Source organism: Chelmon rostratus, chromosome 18 (genome assembly GCF_017976325.1).
Source record: "Chelmon rostratus isolate fCheRos1 chromosome 18, fCheRos1.pri, whole genome shotgun sequence".
In the NCBI taxonomy this organism is placed as follows: domain Eukaryota; kingdom Metazoa; phylum Chordata; class Actinopteri; order Chaetodontiformes; family Chaetodontidae; genus Chelmon; species Chelmon rostratus.
The window spans coordinates 6,352,378-6,375,094 of record NC_055675.1 but is presented as its reverse complement, the minus strand read 5'-3'; the positions used below and the strand labels follow the sequence as shown (position 1 = coordinate 6,375,094).

At 45.1% G+C, this 22,717-nt stretch overlaps 1 protein-coding gene across 1 annotated transcript in view; it reads right to left on the bottom strand.

Moving 5' to 3' along the window:
- ches1 (checkpoint suppressor 1) overlaps positions 1-21,005 on the bottom strand; it is a 55,290-nt gene extending 34,285 nt beyond the window's left edge. The window contains exon 1 of the mRNA XM_041959286.1: positions 20,618-21,005. The gene's annotated coding sequence lies outside the window, so the exon portion shown is untranslated. The remainder of the gene's footprint in view (positions 1-20,617) is intronic.
- Positions 21,006-22,717: the final 1,712 nt, after the last annotated feature.

Genomic DNA, 22,717 nt, shown 5'->3' with positions numbered 1-22,717 from the left:
AACTGACTTTCAGAGAAATCCCCAAGTCATCATGTTACAGAACCGCCAAAGCCACATCAATGCAGAAATATTAAAATAAAACCAAGATGGGCTTATGACATGCTGTCAGCAGCGCATATATGCTCTGCTCTGGGTCCCGGCGGACTGACGCAACTATTACAACTTTGTCAGTTTGATCGCAGCACGTGACATATGTTGCAGATCACATCCTCCTGCTACCCGCTTTCCTGTCAATCTTCACTATACAGCCCAATAAAGCCAGTGCCATGAAAATAATCCCCCTACCCCAGAATGGAGTAGTAATAGTAGTGTAGGAGATAGTGGCGTAGAATGGAATAGTAGCTGGTAGGAGTTATTACTTTGCAGTGGGGTGAGCTGAACCTTGTGGCTCCTCTGGCCACAGTGATAAAGCAGAGAGTCAGATGCACCGAGGCAAAACTAATCTGGAGTTTTGATGACAAAAGGACGACCTTTATCCCTCCTACACATATGCTGGATGGATGGAAGGGGAGAGGAAGACCAACAGTGAGACGCGGAAAATGAGAACTCTCTCACAGACTGGAAAATAATAACTACTGCTACATATATGTCAACACTCCCTGTACGAGGCCTTGTGATGTTCTCCATTTTCAGCCCATGAAATCGTCGCCCCCCCTTTCTGTATTTCCTGCTTTTCCCTGACGACAAATATCAGGGTTCCACAGGGCTTTAAGGGAGCAGAGCAGCACCAATCACATCCTATAAGGTCTGAATGTGTCTTCCTTTTATGTCATCCACAGCAGCAAAGAGTTATGGAACAGAGGTCAGGGGTCAGGGTGTCCCAGAGGACCGCTCCTGACCCCTCGGTCCTGGCTGCTGCTCTCTGCTGCCTGGCAACTCACACGGCCGCACATGCATGCACACACACGTGTAAACATGAATGTAATCAGACATCCACGAACACACAGGCTGTCTTTGCTTTACCCTGCGAGGACTGATTTGATCTGCGCAGAAGACGGCCCCAGAGCCACAGGACAAATTGACAAATCAAATTTACAAATAATTCTCTATGTTACCACCAAATAGCTGCTGACTTTTTTGTTGAATTTAATTTTCACAAATTTAACAGACTTGAGATGCTCAGACTGATAAGTCATAGATGTGAACTTCCTTCAAGAAAGGAATTGTTCTACTTTCTGGGAAATTAGCCTTTTTACATTTTTTTGGCCATTTGACTGCAATGTATGTTAAAAAGGCTTAGAGAGCACTTGTTTTATATTTTTATTTTAATAATAATAATTCTGATGAATAATGTAAATAACTGAGTCTTTCCTTCTTCTGTATCCAAAATTTCTTGTGATTCTCACTCCACATGCTAACATGCTCATGATTAGCAGGTACTATTTACCATGTTCACCATCTTAGCTTCTTAGCATGCTAATATTAGCTAATTCGCGCAAAACACAAAGTAGGCCGCAGCTGAGGCTGAGAGTGTTGTTGGTTTTGCAGGTATTAGGTCATAAACCAAAACCAAATTCTAACTTTGGCCTGATGATGGCGATAGAAGAAAAATTAAGGGATCATCAAAGTGAATACAATTCATCCTGAGGGGAACGTGAATGTCTGCACACAATACGTCCAGTAAATGTTGAGATAGTTCACTATAAACTTTGACCTGCTGATGGCGCTAGAGGAAGAGTCAGGGGATCGCCAAAGTTAGTGGGATTCACCCTGTTAGGATGCCATGAATGTCTGTACAAAATCCACCCTGTAGTTGTTGAGATATTTCAGTCTGGAGCAAAGTGGTGGACCAACAGACTGACATTATTATCCCTAGAGCCGTGGCTCGCTTCCAGCCTCTGAAAAGTGAGGATTGGCAGCTTTTCCTCTGTTTCGTGCCACTGTAAATTGAAAATCTTTGGATTTTGGACAGTTGATCCGACAAAACAAGCAATTTGAGGATGTCATTTTTGGCGCTGGGAAATTCTAATTGGCTTTTTCTTTTTTTACTGTTTCATAAAATTGAATAATTTAAAGAATCCATTGATGAATCATTAGAAACTTCAAATGAAACAATCATAGGTTGCAGTTATATTATGTATATGTTATAATGTATATGGTATAAGAAACCTAATTACAGGGACCTATATTGATATAGGTCAAGACCCTTTCTTTGCACCCTAAGTTTGAGTTCAGAGGCGGTCCTGCTACAATATTAAACACACCCCTTCTGTATATTGGCAGAGCAACTAAGCAGATAATAAGCACATAATATACAGTATATTTAGGTGAGCTGAGCCCTAGAACTTTCAAACTGAAAAATGATGGCACAAAATACATCAATGGGGCCACTGCTTACACTGTAAGAACAGCATTACAGTGCTTTACCAAAAAAGCAGAGGTACACACAGTAACTAAGAGACCAATGCTCGGGAAGGACACCTGAAACGTATGGAGCAAGAAAATCAAACATTGCACATACACGCACACACACACACACACAGACAGCCTCTGTCCTCCAAAGTGGGCTAACCAGCAAAGCAAACAGACATTCATCAGGCCAGCACAGAGTACGTTTGGTATGATTCATCAGCAGCCAGCCATCATGAAGTCATGCACACCCTCACTCTCTGAGGACGGTGAACAATCAGAATCAGACGTACACACACACACGCGCACAAAAGCAAACTGAGGTTGAAAATGTGGACACTTGAAGGTGACTTATGTGTGTGTGTGAGTGTGTGTGCAGCCTGGAGGTCCCTCGTGGAGTGCAGGGGTAGTCTATGGATGTGTGTTTGTGCATCTGTGTGTGTGTGTGTGTGGTGGACTGCAACAGTCAGGTCAAGCTTAAAAAAAGCCCAGGCCCACGGCTCTAGACTTCCATGGTAATGGCCATGACACACCATGGGCCCACATGCAATCACACAGCCGTGCACGCTCGCCCAGTTACTCGCTCATACTGTTGCTCATTCGGTCGGTCCAATCTTTCCTCTGTCACTCATTCAGGTCAGGTCAGTGTGCTCTCCTGGTGTGGCACTCAACGTGGGGTGTATGTGTGAGAAAATAACATTGCCATCACTACTACTAGAGGCCGATGGGGTCTGTTTCTGGTTTGCATCCAGTTCCAAACTGCTTCAATACTCAGAGTCTTTTGCTTCTGCTTGATATAATCCATTAGCAGAGAGAAATTTACAGGCTTCTCAGTCTTTACTGGGCACTGATCATTGCTTTTGCTGGTTAAAATGACAAATGTAGCCAAAGGCCTAAATGAAACACTCGTCCACTGTCGAGTTAATGTGCTCTTGCAAGCCGGAGGGAGAGCTACACTGAAGATCATTCATTAGAGAAAGACACAGAACTTACTAAAACTACTGTATTATCATGAGTGAACTGTGTTTTTGCAACAAGACCAACAGAGCAGCGAGTCCCTTCTCGTGAAATAATGTCATGCGTTCATTGATCGTACATACAAAGATCTCTTCAAATTCTGAATTTAAAGGGATAGTTCGACATGTTGGGAAATAATATGCTTAATCATTTTCTTTCAGTACAGATTAGTTTAGCATTACCATGTTGTATCTTGTTAATTTGAGTTTTGACATTACATTACTGTTTGTGTAAAACAGGAAAGAAATGTTTGGAAAGAGCCAGACTAGCTGCTCTTCTTCTAGCCTTAATGCAAAGCTAAGCTGATCATCCCCAGCTGTAGCTCCAGACATGACAGATCTTTTCATTTAACTCTTGGAAAGAAGGCGGATAAGCACGTTTCCAAAATGTAAAACTATTCCTTTAATGTCCGCTTTCACCAGAGTGGAATTGGTCATCTTACTGTGTTATGTCCGTTTTAGCAGTTGGAGTCTTTCTGTTTAAAGATTCATGCAGATCACAGAAAGTGTGAAGCTTAGATTAACTTAGTAGTCCTCTTTTGGGACCACCAGTTCCTGAAGCAACTGTAAGACGAGGTGTGCAAAGGTAAGACGACACCTGTTAACCACCATTTGCTCCTGTCCAACTTTAGCTACCTACAGATGTTGAGAGCTGAACCGAAAAAATTCAACAAGGTTTTGAAAGGCTTCTGATATAATAAGTAGATTTCATACTGTGTTCAAATTTGATCAAATGCTACCAGATGCCAACGAGAAGAGTAATAATGATAAAAAGATCCCACTCTCTCACTGCCGCCGCCTTTTCGTCCTCTCCTCCCTCCCCCAGTCCCTACCTCACTCCCTCTAAGGCCTCCCTGTCTTTTCTCTTTGACAGTGAGCAGGTCCCTGCTGGCACTCTGTGCTCTTTTACAATATTGTGGGAAAGGAGAGAGAGAGAGAGAAAGAGAGAGGGAGACTGCCAGAAACACTATATGATATCAAAGCGGCCAGTGCACAGCCAACAGAGCTTTGATAGCGGGCAGGGAGGGGTGCGGGTCAGAAAAACGCAAGGAGAAGGGCTCAGTGAACTGTTTAAAGAGGGGAGCGTGATCTATCGGGATCCCCACATTGAGGGGAGAGTGGGGTGGATGAAGCTTTGAGGTGGTGAGTGGTTTTCAGCTGGATGTCCTGCAGTCAAAAAGAGGAAAAAAAAATTTAAGCAGGCCTCCCTCTCTGTGTCTGTCTGTCTCCCTCTTTCTCTTTCCCCTCTGGCTTTTCCACTTATCTTTAACAAACAGCAGCTCAGGCTCTCAGCCACTGGCCGACAGTTTGTCCCGACAACAAAAAACCATGGCAACAACCACTGGAAGAGCCTGTCCGGCTCCAAAGGTCCGCCCTCTCTGGCTTCTCCCGCTCCCTCTGCTCTTTGAGCCTTTTGTAAATTTGGCTGAGGTGGAAGATTTGAATCAATAAGCAAATGAGCTCAAACTCGGTGATAGAAGTTTGTGATCAAGACGCAGCGCGGCTTCATGTTCGGTGCAGAAAGTGCATCGAGAGGACTGTAGCAGGAAAAATGTGTTCTTGTTGAGAGAAGGAAAGTTGCACTTGAAAAAAAGTGAAAATAGAAGGACAAGAGAGTGAGGCAGCAGTTTGTCAGCAGCCTATACAGTCCTCTCCGGCCTGCCTCTGCTGACGATACTTACACCGCTTCTGCTGATGATACAACTCTGCTTACATCCTTCACTCCTCCCTCCCACTCCTACAAGCTGTTTTTAACACTGCACAAGATACCTTATGTCAACCGAAACATGTTCTGAATGCTGACAAAACAAAATTCAGGCTGTTTACAAACTCACAAACAGGCCAGAAAAGGAAAAGTGATATGAGGAATCACACCAGTGTTGCCGTTTCAAATGCTTTGCTCTTCATCGGGCATGCCTCGGCACCTTGGTTAGGTTTACGTATACATGTTTTATCCAATTAAATTATACGCAGAGTTGATTTACTACTGGCAGTTTTCAAAGGATATCATTTCTTGTTATCTAAATGTTTGCACAATCCCAACAGATCAACTGTTCGGATCAACTCATAAAACGTGTCAGCACAGTTTCTAATTAAAGTAAATATCTTACCTGTTTGTGTAGTGCTGGGTGTCATAACATCAACAAACCAAAACCAAATACCGAAAGTACCGAAAAACTGGTATCAAATGTCTGGTCAGATTCATAGTATATATATTACATGCATCAGGTATCAGAAAAGTATTGTTTCGGCATTTGGTATCACCCTGTTGCAAGGATAAAGTGGTAATCAGATAATGCTAGCATGCTAACATGCTAAACTAAACATGGTGAAGGTAACCATTACACCCGCTTACCATTAGCGCTGTCAATGTGAGCGTGCTAGCATGCTAGCATTAGCACCTAGCTCAAAGCCTGACTGCAGACTCACAGAGCTGCGAGCGTGGCTGTGGACTTGGACTTGTCTGACATTGTCACACTGCAGGACAGAATGGCTGCTGCCATACTTGTGCTGCATGATGCTGTTTTATGTTCACATGCATCACCCTGAGCCGGACCTCTGTCTCTCATCGGCGTCACCTTCTGGGCTCGAACCGACAGCCTCCCCATCCACCGCTCCACTCGCTCCCCTCTGCACGTTCGGATAGAAATATATAAGGCCACTCTGGGTCCACTAATTCACTGTTTTCTTACATCTCTTAAAAGAAAAAGGAGGTGGAAAATTGCTGTTAGTGGTCCCAGGATTTGTTTTTCTTATCCGTCCCTGAGGTCAGAGCTGAATTAGGCAAAAGTGCCTTTATGTACTCAGCTCCCTCTTCATGCGACGGGCTGCAAACGTATTTAAAGCTGAAAGCTCTCTCGGCGAGTTTACACGGTTAATGAAGGTTCTTGTGGCAGACTCAATAAGGAGCTGTCTTTGCATTGTTTAGTCGAGATTTAAATAGGTTTGGCAATGAGCCTGCTGGTTTGACGCTGATGTGTTGCCTATTGGACAGCTTATAAAGCAGTCTCCCGGCTACGTGGCTTTGATTTTAGTTTGCTTTTGTGTGTTTTCTGTCTGAGATGTTTCTGTTTGTCTGGATGCTGCGTCTTGGCCGGCCTCCCTCGACGGAGGAGATTTTTAATCTGTGGGGCTGCCCGGTTTAAATAAAGGTTAAATAACACTTGGACGGAGGCTCGTCTTCACATTAACCCTTCACGACTCTGCTCCCCGGCCTGTCCGCATCCAGTGTGATTCACCGTGCCTTTTTCTAATCAGCAGATCCAGAGACTAGCAGCGAACAAGAGAGAGGATGACCATGAGTGCAAATGACAGGAGTGGACAAGAAAGAAAGAGTGAGGGGGAGTAAAAGGGAGAGGGTAGTTATATCCTAGGGTCATTAGCAGCATTTCAAAGTCACCCCGTCTTTCAGCGTATGCTGTTTGACAGGCCCTGCCAACAGAATTACGGATGAGGAATGATGGTGCCGTGATTAGATGTGTAACTGAGGGGAAAGACAGGACCAGATCTATGGTTACAGTCCACTTGCACTCACAAACATACATGCAGCGGGAAGAAAAGAATCATGAATAAAAGGGGATAAGAGATATGATAACCCCGGTCTTGAGATGTGGTTAGTTATTGATTAGATAGCAAAGAAACTCTCCATTTCAATGTACAGACCTGGTGCCAGTAGGCCTGATAAACACCACGGGCTCCCCCGGCTCCCCCTATGAGTGAATTGACTTCCCAAATTACCAGGCTTAAGATAACATACCTGGCTAAATTGCCACTCTTTATGAGCCTCAAATCTCTTTGTAGATATTCATCAAAGGCTGTTTCACTCCTGACGCCGAGAACACAGGAGATGGGAAACAGGAGAACAACACACAATGTGGTTCGTATTAAGGCCTCTGATCTTCTATCTCGAGTCCCTCGTTTTCCGCTACATTCCTTTAGCCAGGGGTGATGTGTGGAAGAAGGAGGGGGGGCTGGCATCCTCTCTGCCAGTGCAAAATATGCCGTGATCTTCCCTGCTGGCTGGAGATTTCCAGAGGAAAGTGGAGGGCAAGTGATGCTTTATCTGCCTCTTCTTCTTCTTCTGCCTTTTAATTATAGCAATACATGATCTAGCTCTGCTTGAGCTTCGATGCAACAACTGTACATCCTTGTAGCTTTCTCCACATTACTTTGGGAGGTTACTTCAAACCTCCTGTTGTATACTCTCAGCTCGCCTTACAGCTTCTTCTCTCGTTCTGTCTGACATGTACTCCGGAGCAAAGTCTGAAGTTTCCATCTGTCCGGTGCCAAATGAACGCCGCTGATAGTCGTGTTTGTTGGATAAACGGAGGAAGGGTCCATCTGTTGGCTGCAGACTAACTCAGAGACACACCCAGTCGAACATTAACCCTAAACACAAACAACATGCCCACTGAAAGGCAGGCAAGCCCTGAAGCAGGCCTTGAAAGAAGGGTCCAAGTGGTTGTTGGCGTGCTGCAGCAGGTACCACTAAAACATAGATACAATATTACAAGGCGGGATTTTTCTTCATCTTTCATCACAGTCATGATGTAAACAGCAGAGCTCGGCTGCTCATGTTACAAACTATCGGGAATGTGCGCTTGCACACACTTTATTGGCCAATGCAGTGTGTTGCCAGATGACGTTGCATTGCGTTGTGGGAAAAATTAAACCAGGTTGAACTTTTTATGCCAGATGAGTCAGAGCTCTGTGTTTGCAGCCCAGCGCATCAAAGCAGCGGTCTTAGTGAAGTGACAGAGGATGCTGCCTTGTTTCGTACAGCGTTACTGTTGGTCTAAACATAGCTGAATGCCTTATTCGCATTATTTGGTATGATGCACTGAATTTTAACCCCTGAGCGGCGCAGACCTCCAATTTAATGCAAACTAAAGGTTAAGCATAAAGAAGCATTTTTGTACAAAGGCAGAGGTCACAAACACCATCTCTGAGTTTTCAGGGGACAGGGGGTCATTTTACAAAGTTATCTGCCAAGTATGCACACTTGCACCTATTTGATTACAGTAAAAGTTGGTGTTTTATTTCTTGAGCATGAATTTAACAGCTCTTGTACACACAGGATTTATGATGAATCAGCTCTGAGCTGAGCTCTCAGCACTGGGTGTGCAGCCAGTGCAGCTCAGGCTGCTGATCATGTGTAGACAGATTTAAAGGGTAACTATACCCTCAAATTCTGCTCCAATCGCCCCATCTAACCATCCATTTAGTGTGTAGCTCCTCTTTAAGTTAACCCTCTCAACCTAACTGTCTCCTCAGGGGGTGCATCAGTCGTGCAGATGTACTCACTGGGGCACTGGCTGATAACATTTCAACGCCACACTCCACAGTGTTTCTGTTTTAGCCTCATCGCAAACGTCAGAACTGCATCTCACTTCTGCTCACTTGATCCACTGTCAGTGTGAGCAACTTTTAAATGAATACAGACTTCATTCTACACATAAAAATGGCAGTGAAAACAAGCATGTCAACATATGACATGAAAAACATGACATATGTTACATGTATGAACTAATAATGTTTAACAGCCCTTAGCAGGAGAAAAAAGGTAAATTTCAGTCACTGCTCCTGAGAAAAACTGAACCATAGCATGGAAACAACCCATCAACTAGACAGGCAAATAAAACAGAGTTCTCCGTAATCATATTCTTGTAAGGGTGCAAAAGCCTGTGAAACACAATCAGACTCTGCAGCTCTCCAGTGAAACCCATACTAATGAAATATTTTTAGGTGTGCTGCAAGCTACTCAAATGAAATAAAGCTTTAAATACATAAACCTGGAGGAAGTCTGATCTTGTTTTTGCTGTTAAGTGATGGAATTTGGACTATTTGTGCAACATAACATGACTTCTCATCAGCAGCTACAAATGAACAGCAACAGTATGAGGTTTCAGGCTCTGCAAGAGCGTCTTTCTCGAGTTTGCGGCAACATGCATTAACACTGGGAGCAATGCATCATAGAGGTGGCATACTTACAAATTACACCAGTGACAGAATTCACGGTATACCACAATGCAATGCAACCACAGGATATGATGTCTCTAAAGATCAGAAAAAAATATCTAAAATGGAAACGAAATGCTGCTATAACTCTCTACAGACATCAGCAGCTGAAAATCAACAAGTTGAGACACGTTCTCAGAGTGGGGTGCCAGGGCGTTGAGAGGCATTCTGGGAAATGTAGTAAGACAGTAACTGCAGATGACGAGAGAGGCTGAGGGAAAGTGGATACGTCCAAGAAGCAAATGACAACCTGCTTACTCACAAAACAACTGAATATGTCGGACATCCCAGCCTGATGATTTACAGCAGCGTAGGAGCAGCTGAGGATGGAATTTTCCTCTGAGGCAGGGCGTTACACTCTTTTACCAAACGGCAAGGGAAACTCCAGTGTTCGCACTTGCACACACACACATTCCTGCACAGATACACACATAAAAAGAGAATACGAGCCGACACAAGCGCGCACATTGCACACGCATTCTCCCATACATGCACTTGTTCGCTCTTTCTCTGCTCCTTCTCCTTTCGCTCTTTTACAGCGGTTTCCTGCGAACGCTGTCTACCTCTCATGGTAGATTCAGAGCATGAACACCCAGAGTCAGCAAGTCTGGACACACAGCTGCTGAATATTCAGCCCTGCGCTCCCTCCCGCTCTCCCCTCCTCTCACCACCTCTGTCTTCTCTCACCTTAAACTCGCCTCATTCTCCCCCCTCTCTCGCTCCAGTCTTACTCTACTTTTAGCTCCATTTCTCCCAGCCTCCCTCTGTAGCTCTCTGCAGCTCTGCCGCCGCTGCCTCTGCTCTCTGTGCTCCACTTTCATTAAGGGGCTCTCCTCTGATAGCCCTTCATATAACACTTAATCATCATAACAATAAGAGCACTCTCTCTCAGTCGAATCACCTCGAGGGGCCGGTCCTAAAGATCCTCCGCTAACTGATGTCATTAACTGCCGCGGCTCCTGATTGGCTGGAGTGGCACGGGAGAGCCCGCCCCAGGTGTTTGACGGAGGGCTCAGTGGGAGCATGCAGGTCGGACAGGCCAAGGACATTCCTCTCATGGAGAGGAGCGGGGAAAACACACACACACACGAGCACTGGTGTGTACGCGGGCACAAAGGCTCTTGCCGGGAAGCAGAAGACAAGGCGTGTTTGGTTTTGCAGTCAAGAGAGAGATGAATAAGACTATTGAATAAGGGGGAGGGAGGTTTGAATAACAGTATTTTACATGAATGGATCTTCAGGGAAATGACTGCTCCGTCGCTCCCTCTGCTCTCTATTTTCGGCTGCGATTTGACAACAGGGTTGAGTGTGTGTGTGTGTGTGTGCGTGAGCATGCGTGTGTGTGTGTCATGGGGGGTGGGTGCATTTTGGCTGATTGAGTCTATGCCGCTATCACGCTATGGAAGTGACAGCGTGCCATATTATGTTGTTGTGGGTGTGTGCGTAGATGAGCAGAGACGGCGGCTTCATGCGGACAGAAACGCACACAAACAAAACTGCGCGCACACACACACACACACACACACTCATCCAAACCACAGTGAAAATCACAGCTGTTCTCAGTTGCTACGCGGCAGTCGCACCATCGTCTCAGATAACACACACATACGCACACACACATACGAGTGTGAGACGGGGACAGTAACACCAGACTTGGCAGGGTCGGAAGGTCACAGGGGTATTGTGGCAAAATTGCCTAGCAACAAACACACCGCACATATCATTTCCAGTGTGAGCGCCTATGTGCCCCCTGACCAGATCTGAATGTAGTAATGATGATTATGTTGACAGTCGATGATTGTTTTGCACCTGGCTCTCGACGTTTGTGGCGAAATGTGCTGAATGCGCTGGTGCTTCATTATAGACCACAATAAATCTTGCACCATTGTTGGGACTCCACAGTTGAACCAAAGGCTACAGCTAGCAGCACACTAGCTTGTTCATTTGCAGCTAATGGTGCTCGCAGGTGTAAAAAACACAAAATATGTAGTCATGGTTTCGGGTAGTGTGGTCTGTATTTCAATCCAGTGGACACTCGCACATGTACCCCAACACCAAAAAGACAGACTCATGCCACATCAGGTCACATTCTCACATTTGAGCAAACTTCCATTCAGTTTGGTCTTTACTTAACTAGAACCGATGCTGTTATTAGTTCTTTATTATCCTGTGTTTTCCAATATTGTCCCTAGAAGGTTGCCATACCCCTGTAGTCCTGTAAGCCTGTACAGCAAGCCCCTGTGGACAACGTTAGCAAACACAGAATACAGTAGCAGGAAAAAGACACTGAATACAACCTACAAAAGCGTGTTTCATCAGGAGTGCAGGTAGCTCAGCCCATCTGTGTGCTGAATTCTTTATAGGTTATCACAGGAACAAGGCTGCTGTCCTCTCTGCCTCCATCCCTTTGTGCACACCGGTGTTTCAAATCATAAACAGCGAGCTCGGGAGAACATTTGGGGTTCTGTAGAAGCTGAATTAAGGACAGTTTTTAGGTAAAATAAATGCACCTGCCCAAGTACAGTACTGGCCTAAGGATGCGTTCAGACTGACCTGAACCCTGCATGAAAAAACATGGCCAGTCTGTGGGACATTGTGGGTGTCCATGCAGAGGGCTGCTGCGAAACAATACAGCGTGGTCTGGGAAAAAAGCTGAACCAGGCTCAACTTTTGCTTCAACGCAATATCATCCGACAAGGTGCAGCATTGACCAGTCAAATACATGCATGGACAAATTCCTGCTAGATTACTTTGGAACATGAACTGAGTATTTCCACTGTTTACCTCTCGATCGTTGTAATGACAGATCATGATAACTTCCCAGGGCTGTAAAATCCTGTCTGTGACTATTATAAACTGCTGTGTGGTGTTTTGGTATTTGACCAACCATGCCTTAATCTGCTACTGCAACTGAACTTCCTGAGTCCTGAGATTATTCATTAGGTAAAAGACGCTTTACACATGTGACATCACTGAACAACCGCAAATGTTTCTTTACTTTGTAGTTTTGAATCAGAACCTTCAGTATTTGGATCAAGTAACTTGTGGATGTTTGTTCTTTATAGTCTTATTTCACAATTTTTCACTTATTTCACTGTGTGTAATGCTGCTGCTGCACTGCAATTTCCCATCTTGGGATAAATAAAGTCTGTCTGTCTGTCTCTCTGTCTGTCTCTCTGACTGTCTGTCTGTCTGTCTGTCTGTCTATCTATCTATCTATCTATCTAATAACTTTTAGGTAAATATAAGTATAAATCTCAGACTGGGGTGATGATTATGGAGTTAAAAAGACAGGGAGGCAGGGAAGGATGCTGCTGAGTTACATTAAGGGAAATGTAGGAGCCAGTTATTTGGAGCTTGACTCATACAACAGACTTAAAGTCAGAATATGGCAGCTGCTGCATCACTTTGTTCAATCTGCTAATCAGCAGGAGCGCCGCTTTAAGTCAACTTTTGCAGCATACTGTTTCCCTGGTCTGTAGGCTTAAATACTTTTTCCTGCATTTTAACTTAGAGTGCTTTTATGAGTTATCTGTGACAGTTTGAGTACAGGCTGTACACACGGAGACGTGCACTACACATGTAATACTGCATGTAAGTCAATAATTATACTTTCTATAAAACTGCAAAAATAATGAAGTTCACTCGCTCAGCGTTACTAAAAACAAAGTGCTGTGTGCTCTAAAACCATCATAAAATCGATAAAAGCCATTTTTGAAAATTGAGTTAAAAGCAGTGGCCTCAGTTTTTACCTCACTCCCTTGCTTTAGTTAGTGATGTCACATGTCAGCCCCTCCGTCTCCTCCGTCTCCTCCGTCTCTTTCCACTGTGTGCAGTGGAACAAAGCAGAGATGGCAGAGAAACTTATCTTTAAAAAGAAACTGCACAGTGTTGTGGAATAATTTGGAAAACTGTCACACAGAGCGAATCCTATCTCAGAGAATGCCAGTCACACACTCATGCACACACACACACACACACACACAGGCTTACAAGCGAACACACACACACACACACAGGGACTTTGGTGTTTACATCATATGGGAAGGTATTTTTTCCCCTCACACTGCCAGGGAACAGGCCCACGCATGGACACACAGACGCTGACTAAGGCCCTAAGACTCCTGGGGGGGTGTGGGGTGAGCGTGTGCATGTGTGTGTGTGTGTGTGTGCTTGTGTGTGTGCGCACATGTATATAATTACTGCAGTTGTGTATCTATGTCCAACTGTTACTTGTTGAAGTGAAGTGAGGACATCATTTGGACTGCGTCTGTGATTTACTCGCGCTGTCCCGATCTGAAGCGTATGTGTGGGTTTTGTCTGTATGTTTATTTATGCATGCGTGTGCGTATGTTTGTGCAGTGGTATCAAATCATCCTGTTCAGAGTTAAGCTGCTGTGTGGTTAGCAGAATGTACAGTAGACTGTTTGTGGTTAGGTCTTAGCCCGGCTGAGCTAATGCTAATCAGTTTATTAGGAAAATCTGCATGTTTTGCGCTTGTGTTTGTGCAAGTGTGTGTTTATAAACCGTTTGTATGTGTGTTGCTGCTCAGATCATAAACTGTTAAGTCACCGTGTGGTGTGATTTCCCTTCGGTTTGGGGGTTAGAGACAGAAAAAGTGGGAGAGGACCGCAGAAGTACAAAGTGTGTTTGTGCATCTTTGTGTGTGCGCGTGCATGCGTATGTGTGCTCAGGTCTGTTAAAACCTCCCAGTTCTCCCATCCAGCGCTGGCTGATGTTCAGAGCTTCAACCACAACGCTTGGAGAACACAACAGGCGGCCTATTCAACGCAAGACACAAATAGAGCACTCTTCCTCTGTGCCTAAAATCCTGAAGCTAAAACAGCGAGCTAAAAACAGATATTTTTGTCGAGGGCTTAAGAAGGCCAAGCACCAAATCGCTCCTCTTTCTCCATGACGCGGTGTTTTCTCTGGTTAAAATAAGAACTGGCACGTACAGTATCTGTGGAGACGACCCAGCATCGCCTCTTTCTCCTTTCATGCGCTGCCTGCGATTGTTGGCGAGCCTTGGGATGAGAATCAACAAAGGTCAGACAGTCGCAGATGGAGGGCAGCAAGGTGATGGAGTTACCAGTTGCGAGACACCGGGAAATCCTTCAAACCGAGGCCACTCTGAAGGGGCCAGGACAAGCTGCAACGCTGTGCGTGTGATGCACGGGCATCTTTAAACGCCTCGCGTTGCTAAGAACAACGCATACAGAACAATCAAGTATTAGCTGTGAAGTGTTTCCACTTTAAGGGGAAGGAAGAGGGGAAAAGAGGGGGAGGAGGAAACACATTATATAAATCAGATGGTTCCTGAGGTCATTTTTGTCTCCACACACGATTATGCATGCCAACACAAACACACACACACACGCAGTGTATGGCTGCATCCACTTATGACATCACTGTAGCTAGCCAGAAAGACAGGAGAGTCAGAGAGAGCCAAGCTGACGTCATCCCATTCACTCAATGTCAATTACGTAATCATGGGGTCCAACGCCTGCAGGACAGACATGCTGTGTGTGTGTTTTTTTGTGATCGCATGCAGGGCAAGAACACATAATTGCAATCTCATGTGTGAGAGGAGACATAAAATGAGGCATGCTGATGACATCATTAGCGGGAGGCGGCCTGGCGTGAGCGTGGCGGCTGTGACATGGCGAGAGTGTTTGGGTAGAAGAGGAGGAGACAGAGTGCTGTGAGCAGACCTGGCTTCAGGAGTTATGCAACACAAATCCAACTCAACAGACTAGAAAGGGCCTTTTTTGCCTTTTCTCTGTGTGTACACTGTATACACAGTGTGTGTGTGTGTGTGTGTGTGTGTCTTAAGTGACTTTTCTGTTCTTCACTTTTACTTGAGGCAGGGAGTGCATTAAAAACACACAAGCACTCAAGCATACTGATGAAATGCACACTGAAATCTACACACACACACACACACACACACACAAACACATACATACATATACATACACACTCACCCCCCCCCCCCCACTTATAAACAAAGCTTCCTAAGGACAGGAAATCCTTCCACCCACGTTCCTGTGTTGCTTGGCAACCAGAGCAGCGTCACTGTGTGCATGCCTCCACCGCTGAAAACAACACACACACACACACACACACACAAACACACACACTCACACACATACAAACTGCAACTCCTTGAACCCTGCTCCTTTAAAAACACCAAAAAAACCACCAGATAGCTGAGCCAAAGCTGAGCAGGCTGATACCCGCCACAGCTGCCCTCCAATTCGTCAGCTATGGATCTAAACCAAACATGACATCACCCCTTGTAAACATAAAACACTATTTCCCCTATTTATAAGCTCTATTTTTACACCCCGCTGACGTCTTTCCGTGCTCGAGAGCGTGCGCGGCAGTGCTCATGCACGCTATTCTGTACCTGAGTGTGTACTTATGTGCCACTGTGTGAGGATGCGACCAGCAATAGCTCTGCACGGCAAAGTACAGAGAGGCTAATTGAGCAGAGGTGCCCAGCACTGTGGACAATGAGTCCATTTCAAATCAGCAGGAGGCCTATTGAAGACAATTATAACCTGGGGGATACAGAGGCGCATTTTTCTTCGAAGCCATCTTGACCACTTAGGCCGGCTTTGTTTTCACCGCAATTTAAATCCATGCCTTCAACCCTCTGGTTCATGCCTGCACACTCAGTCACTGGCTACTCCTTTCTATGTCTGAGAAAAGGCCCGAAAACCAAACAGAGGCAGAGCAGAAAGACAAAAGTTAGAAAGAAGTTTCTCCTGCGCAGCGTAATCCAACTGATTCACGGTGAAACAATTGCAATTTGCATCCAAAAGTCACATATTTAATTTACGGTCCTGCACATTTGCCTCGCTTTATTCTGGAGCGAATCAAATGTCTCTTTCCATCACAGTTGGAAGAAGTAACGGTGAAGCAGTGGCAATAAAGATACACCCTGTTTTTGTTACACTGCCTAATCCTAAAATTTCCTCCCAGCTCACTGTCAACATTTTGAAAGTCAACACAGTTCACTGTTGAGTGAGCTGGGAAGAGGTTTGGGGATTTGAGGGCGTTGTTGGTTCCTTAAAGGGATAGTTCAGGGTTTTTGAAGTGGGGTTGAATGAGGTACTCATCCAGTTGGTGTATTACCTACAGTAGATGGCGTTCGGTGCCCCCCCCCGGTTTGGAGAAGCAGAGAGGAGTACCGGCACGGAAGCTAAGTGATGTAGGGGTGTGGACGGGGGCTTCAGAGCTGTCTGATGGCAAAATAATGCAGTGGAAATACTCTAAATAAAGTGTACACTTAACTGATATTCATTTTTTAGGCCTTTTTAAGGTGGCTAAAATATGTTTTGTTTTGCTGTCCTGGTCCACAGCAGTACACTGCTGAACCACACGTCTGATTATTCTGCAGGTCCCATAGATCTGCTGCTGTGCAGACGACCCACTAGAGCTTTGCAGGCAGTATTATGAATGCAGACATACTTTTAATACATGGCTAGCTAGCTACCTCGCTACATCCATTAAAAATAGTGATAGAAGCACAGCGGCACGCGTATATAAAATCCACGCAGCTGTGCAGGTTGCTGTTAATCAACTCTTAAAGCAGCATATTTCTTCCATTGTGGTGAAAAATGATGTAGATGAGGCCGATATGTCACTGACTACTTCCTGGTTGGGACAAAACAAAAACTGGCTGACATGAACACAACGTCAGGCAAACGAAATAAAGTGAAGTGAAGTGTGTGATCATCAGTTACACTATTGGCTGCTATCTTAAAGGCCACCTTGGCTGTAGGTTCGATAATGCCGCTTTACAAATTGTCATCGTTTGAAGTTACAATAGATACGTTTGAGCAGGAACTCATCTCTTCACTACAACTAGTCCTTCTGAACACAGAACTATAGAACAGAAACTGGAACGTACTTCACTATGAGTCATGTGTGCATGAATATTCATGAAGGCTATACTGTCATGCTTTGAAAGGAGGTTGGCTTGTTGCGTTTATTTCGTTTCTCTCATAATCATTGTTTTAACATTTGAATTGTTTGCATTGACTAAACTTGATTGGCTTTGTCACAACCAAACTGAGGTGAAAAAATAAAACACTGAAGATTGAACAAGTTGGAGCATAATTTTCCCTTTGATGTACAGAACTCTACTAATTTATCGTGGACAAATAAAAGTTTTGTGCTTCTTCACTGATCACCCTCTTAGAATAGACAAGCTAACAAGGCTAACAAAAGGCAAGGCTAACAAAAAGTAGCTATAGAAATTACAGACGCGCTGATCTGATACTAACATCACATCAGTCCAATACTGAAATAGCTTGATGGGGTATTGTTCATGTCTAAATGTTTCTACAGAATGTTGATTCCTGTTTATTTTGAATGTTTTGTTCTACTGAAATTTTTATTCCTTGTCAATTTGTTGTCGCATTTAAAATGTTTTTAATTGAAATTCTTTTTCATTTTTAAGTTTTTTTTTACCAAGTTGCTGGCGCAGTTATTTATTTCAATAATAAATAGCAAATTAGTAAACGTATATCTATGTATGTTACAGTTTGTTTGACGAAGTTAGGAAGACAATGGTGAAGTCAGTCTGACGCTGTCTTATGGATCAGAGAATGATCCCAGTCTCCTCCACACAGCGACGCATACAGCTTGTTAATCAAACACTGCTATTGGATCAGCACCGAATATCCAAATTCAGGTATCGGAATTTGATTAGAACATTTAAAAAGTGCATTGGTGCATCCCTATAAAAAGCGGCTTCGTCGGTCAGGTGACCTTTGTATGTAGGTCACGGCGTTTCCTAAGATAACTGCTTTGATTCTGTTCATTTCAAGAATGGAAAGACGAGGTAATTTCCTCTGTTTTATTGTTGTGTGATCTTTAGTCAGGTTTTAATTGACCCAGAGATGAATGGCTAATAAGTGGAGTTGCTTCACTTTTAGATTTTTTTGGTTGGTGGGGGGGCTAATTAGTTTAGCTATATATAGTGTGCTTGGATCCAGTGGGAATCGAACTGGAGACGGCGGCAGTGGCAGCACCAGGATGTACAGTACTGAGGCAGAAGAGTCTCACTCTGCATCTTTACACTCCTGCAGCTTTGGAGAACACAACAAAGGCTGAGAGTGTGCCGTGAACCCTCCTGTAGTGATATGAGACGATCCAGTGACGACACTGTAATGTCCTCTTCTCACTGAGTAAACGCACTATAAGTCCATCATACCTCCACAACTAAAGCAGCCAGGATATTTTTATCACTTTTGTTGATAAGGTGCACTTCTGTAGTGACTCTGCATTTCATACGCTCTGCCATATGGGCCACAGCTGACCAGAGCACAGCGGCGGCTTAGAGTAGTTCCAGGCACGGCTAATACAATCGGAAATATTAAAACAGCCATTTTTGAGTATTTACACTGAATAAATCATGCTTCTGGCATCCAAGAAACCCGTCTGATGCTTTTATTCAAAACACAGACTATTCAATTCATTCACACATGAATTATAGATCCATTATGGACTGTTTTAGCTGTGTTGAGGGAATCAGACTAACAGCAGTTGTACTGAGAGCACTAACCCACTGAGCCATCCATACCAATTATCTGTGTCTAGGGTGGAGTCTGAATTCAATATTCAATTTACACAATTCAATCTCACATCAGACGGCCCCAACTGACAGAGTCCAAAAGAGCCGTAACGGACAAAAACAGTGGCGGCTTTCTCCGGGAGTCTCAACTGTCTCCGAAGTGAAAAAGAAGCGGGCTAACTGAACGCCGCGCCACAGGGGTGTCCATTGAGAGACGGGGAGAGGTGGAGGGGCGAGAACTCCATTGAGCACAGCCATGGGGGGTCAATATGTGAATGAACGTTTGCCATGGAGGTGAATTATGAATGAGCACTCCCGGAGAGAGCATGTCAACCCCCTTCTCCTTCACTCTGTCTCCAACCCTCCTCCTCCTCCTCCTCCTCCTCCTGTCCTAAAACCTCCATCATCCTTCCCTTCCTCTCTGTCTCTATTTCATCTCTCGCTACCGGAATTAATCTTCTCATCTGCCTTATTCTCGGCCATCTGATCGCTCTTCCTCCCCGCAAACCTCCCTCCACCTCCTCCTGCCTCCGGACCAGGGGGGAGACGGAGGTAGACACACACGCCGTCTGTCTGAAGAGATGACAGAACATTCTTTCCCCGCACATACATATTTACACAGCCTCAGATGGGTACACACACACACTCACTCGGAAACACACACACACACACACACACACACACACACAGGCACAGACAGTAGCAAAAGATAATACAAAAGCAAACAGTCCCGCACGTGCAAAGGCAGACGCATGCATTAAGCGAAACGCTCTCAGGCACTGACACACACACACACACACACACGCACACACACACATCTCTCCCAGCTGTTCTGCTGGCCACGGAGCTTGTGTGCGTGTGTGTATTCGTCTGGGTGTAATCCAATGTGCTGCTGCTCAGCCTGTGCCACGCTCTCTCCTCTGTTGCTGTGCGTCTGATCAGATCTGCCTCCCTCAACCTGTTTGCTGTCTATGGCACACACACACTCACACACACTCTCACACACACATATAGCCACACACACATGAAGCTGCTACTACTTATCAAGCCCCATTCAGTGTCAAACCAGCTTTCGAAAAAAAAAAGAAAATTCATCCGGTGCTGCTTTTGCATCCTCAAAACGACTGTGCATGTTTCCCGCTGCACTAAAAACTCTGCTCACACACATATGCGCACACACACAAACACACACACACAGTGAGGGAAAGGGGGGGTACAAATGGACTCTTTCTTTCTCTAGCTCAACTTAAAGTAGCCTACCTGAAAAGTGTGTGTGTGTGAGAGTGTGTGTGTGTGTTGGAATGGGATCATGCTGTTCCCTAAAAAGTATCCACTCCTTTTGATCCCTTCACTCCAGTTTATAGCGGTCAGCTCAGCTCGCTTACACACTTTGGCCCCTTTTTTAGCTTGTGGAAAAACAACCCGAAAAACTCTCACACACACAAATATATATATAGGCTACACACACACACTTACACAGGCGCACACACATATGCCCCCCCTCCACACACACACACACACACCTCCACTCTTCCCTTTAAGTGCAGAGCCTTGCAGCACATGTCAACACCGCGCGCGCACGCACACACACACAAACGCACCTCTGGCAGACCTGCATGCAGCCATGAAAGCCTCATAAAGTCACCTTAGGATCCTTCTGTGTTCCAGACGAGCCCCTTCTTCACAGTCTTCCTCTCCTCTGTCACACTTCTCTCTCTCCTCCTCTCCTCCTTTCCTTCCTTCCTTCCGTGCTGTCCGTCCGTCCTTCCTCTCTCTCTCTCTTCTCTCTCTCTCTTTCCTCTCTTCGTCTCGGTACTCGGTCAGTTCCCAGCGTTTTTCCCGAGCCCCTCCATATCCGCCCCGCCAGTCGTTTCTACCGCCGAGCGAGCGTACCTACACACACACACACACGCACACACACACGAGCCGCTGCGTTCCTATAGTCTCTCTCTCTCCCTCTGTTTATCCCTCTCTGCGCTCGTGCTCTCTCTCCTCTGTCGGGGAAGAGCTCGGCGAGCGTGTGTACGTGCGTGTTTGTGTATGTGTGTGCGTGGACGTGTGTGTTTCTGCGCTCTGCCTTGCCCCGCCAGCAGCAGAGGACTTCCCCCGGCGCCCGCCCTGGGTCCTAGCGCCAGCTGCGTTCACTGAAAGAATGCTATTGTGTACGGAAGGTAGAGCCAAAGATCGTCTATGATTTTGACAAGACGATTCACTCATTTCTTTTGGATTTTTTTGGCCACTCCTGCATCTTTAATATCGCCTGTAACCACGTGTAACCACGACTATAATAAAGGTAAAGTATTAACAGCTACAGGAGAGCTGTTAAGAAAAAGAATGAAAACAAGAATTACAATAAAATGTGATATGCCACAGCACAAAATTGATCCACAGCAAAGTCTTTTTTAGAATGCAATGCACACACAAACACACACACTCAACCATCATGCATTTAAGACAGCTGAGAAAACAATTGAAATGAATGGGGGAAAAAAGAGAAAGAAACAGCTTTATGTGTGGCTATCATGTTTTCAGTGCAGAAAAATCATACATCGATTAACTTTCCAGGTACCACAACCGTAATTGCAAAATGCATCAAGGCAAACCATTCAAATCTGCTCCTGAGTCTGTATCTGAGAAACCAAGAGGTGGGTGTGCAGCACCGCCGAGAGCTGCTGTTTAACCCATCTCAGTCTCATTTAGAGCAGTTAATATCCAAAGGTAAAATGTACGTTTTTGTCAGTAAGTTGTTTTGAGTCTGTACCCGAGTGGTCGCTATGGCAACTGCAAGGCAGAAGCAGAGGCAGAGAGGCATGCGAGGGGTGTAGGAGCCATTATAGATGGAGGGTGGAGGGGACATGTCCTCTGCACATGATCACTTCTGAGCTCCGTCTGACCTATTTGCTCAGATCATAAATAATATTTTCATGTTGTCTGTGCTGAAGTCAGGCTCTAGCAGCCTTTAACATCTCTGCCTTTATAGTGTGGGATAACCCCCCCACACACACACACACACACACACACACACACACACCAACACACACGTAAGCTTCTACTTCATCCTCTTCCAAATTACTTTCTAAGCATCATTTCTGTGTGAAGCACAGGGAGAGGCTGAAAATGTGACAGATTGCATACAGCGTTTATTTCAACAGAGTGAGCCATCTTCTCAAACGTACTCAATCTTTGGTGCAGCTACCTTCTTCCTCATCTCCCCGCACCTCCCTCCCTTTTCTACCTCCCATCCTTCCTCAGAGCGTCATCAGGTTGCCATAGCAACGGCCCGCCTATGGGAGACAGAGATCAGATCATTATGGACCATGGGATCCAGAAACTGAAGGACATGATTTTTTTTTTTTTTTTCTGTGAACACAGGAAGTGGGAACCCTTAACAGGAAAGCTTGAACTCCTTCTTAGTTAAACACCCAGTGCAGCACTGCATGACTTTGCAGAAGGAAGTTTTGCTGAGTGCTGTTTAGAGTGAAAGCGACCTCTGATGACCCGTTTAAACCCTTCAAAAACACAAGTAATGCACGTCTACTATCCCAGCATGCTGTTAAGAAGAAACCGAACTTGTATCAATATGCAAAATGGACTGTTTGAGATGGAAACATGTTGCCTCAAGAAACGGTTTACCAGAACTTGCTCGCACACTTCTGAAATAATGGATTTGACAGACGTGGCAGTGATCGGCCTACTGAAAGCCTGCAGTCAGGAAATCCAAAAGTGCTCTCATTTTATTTATGGG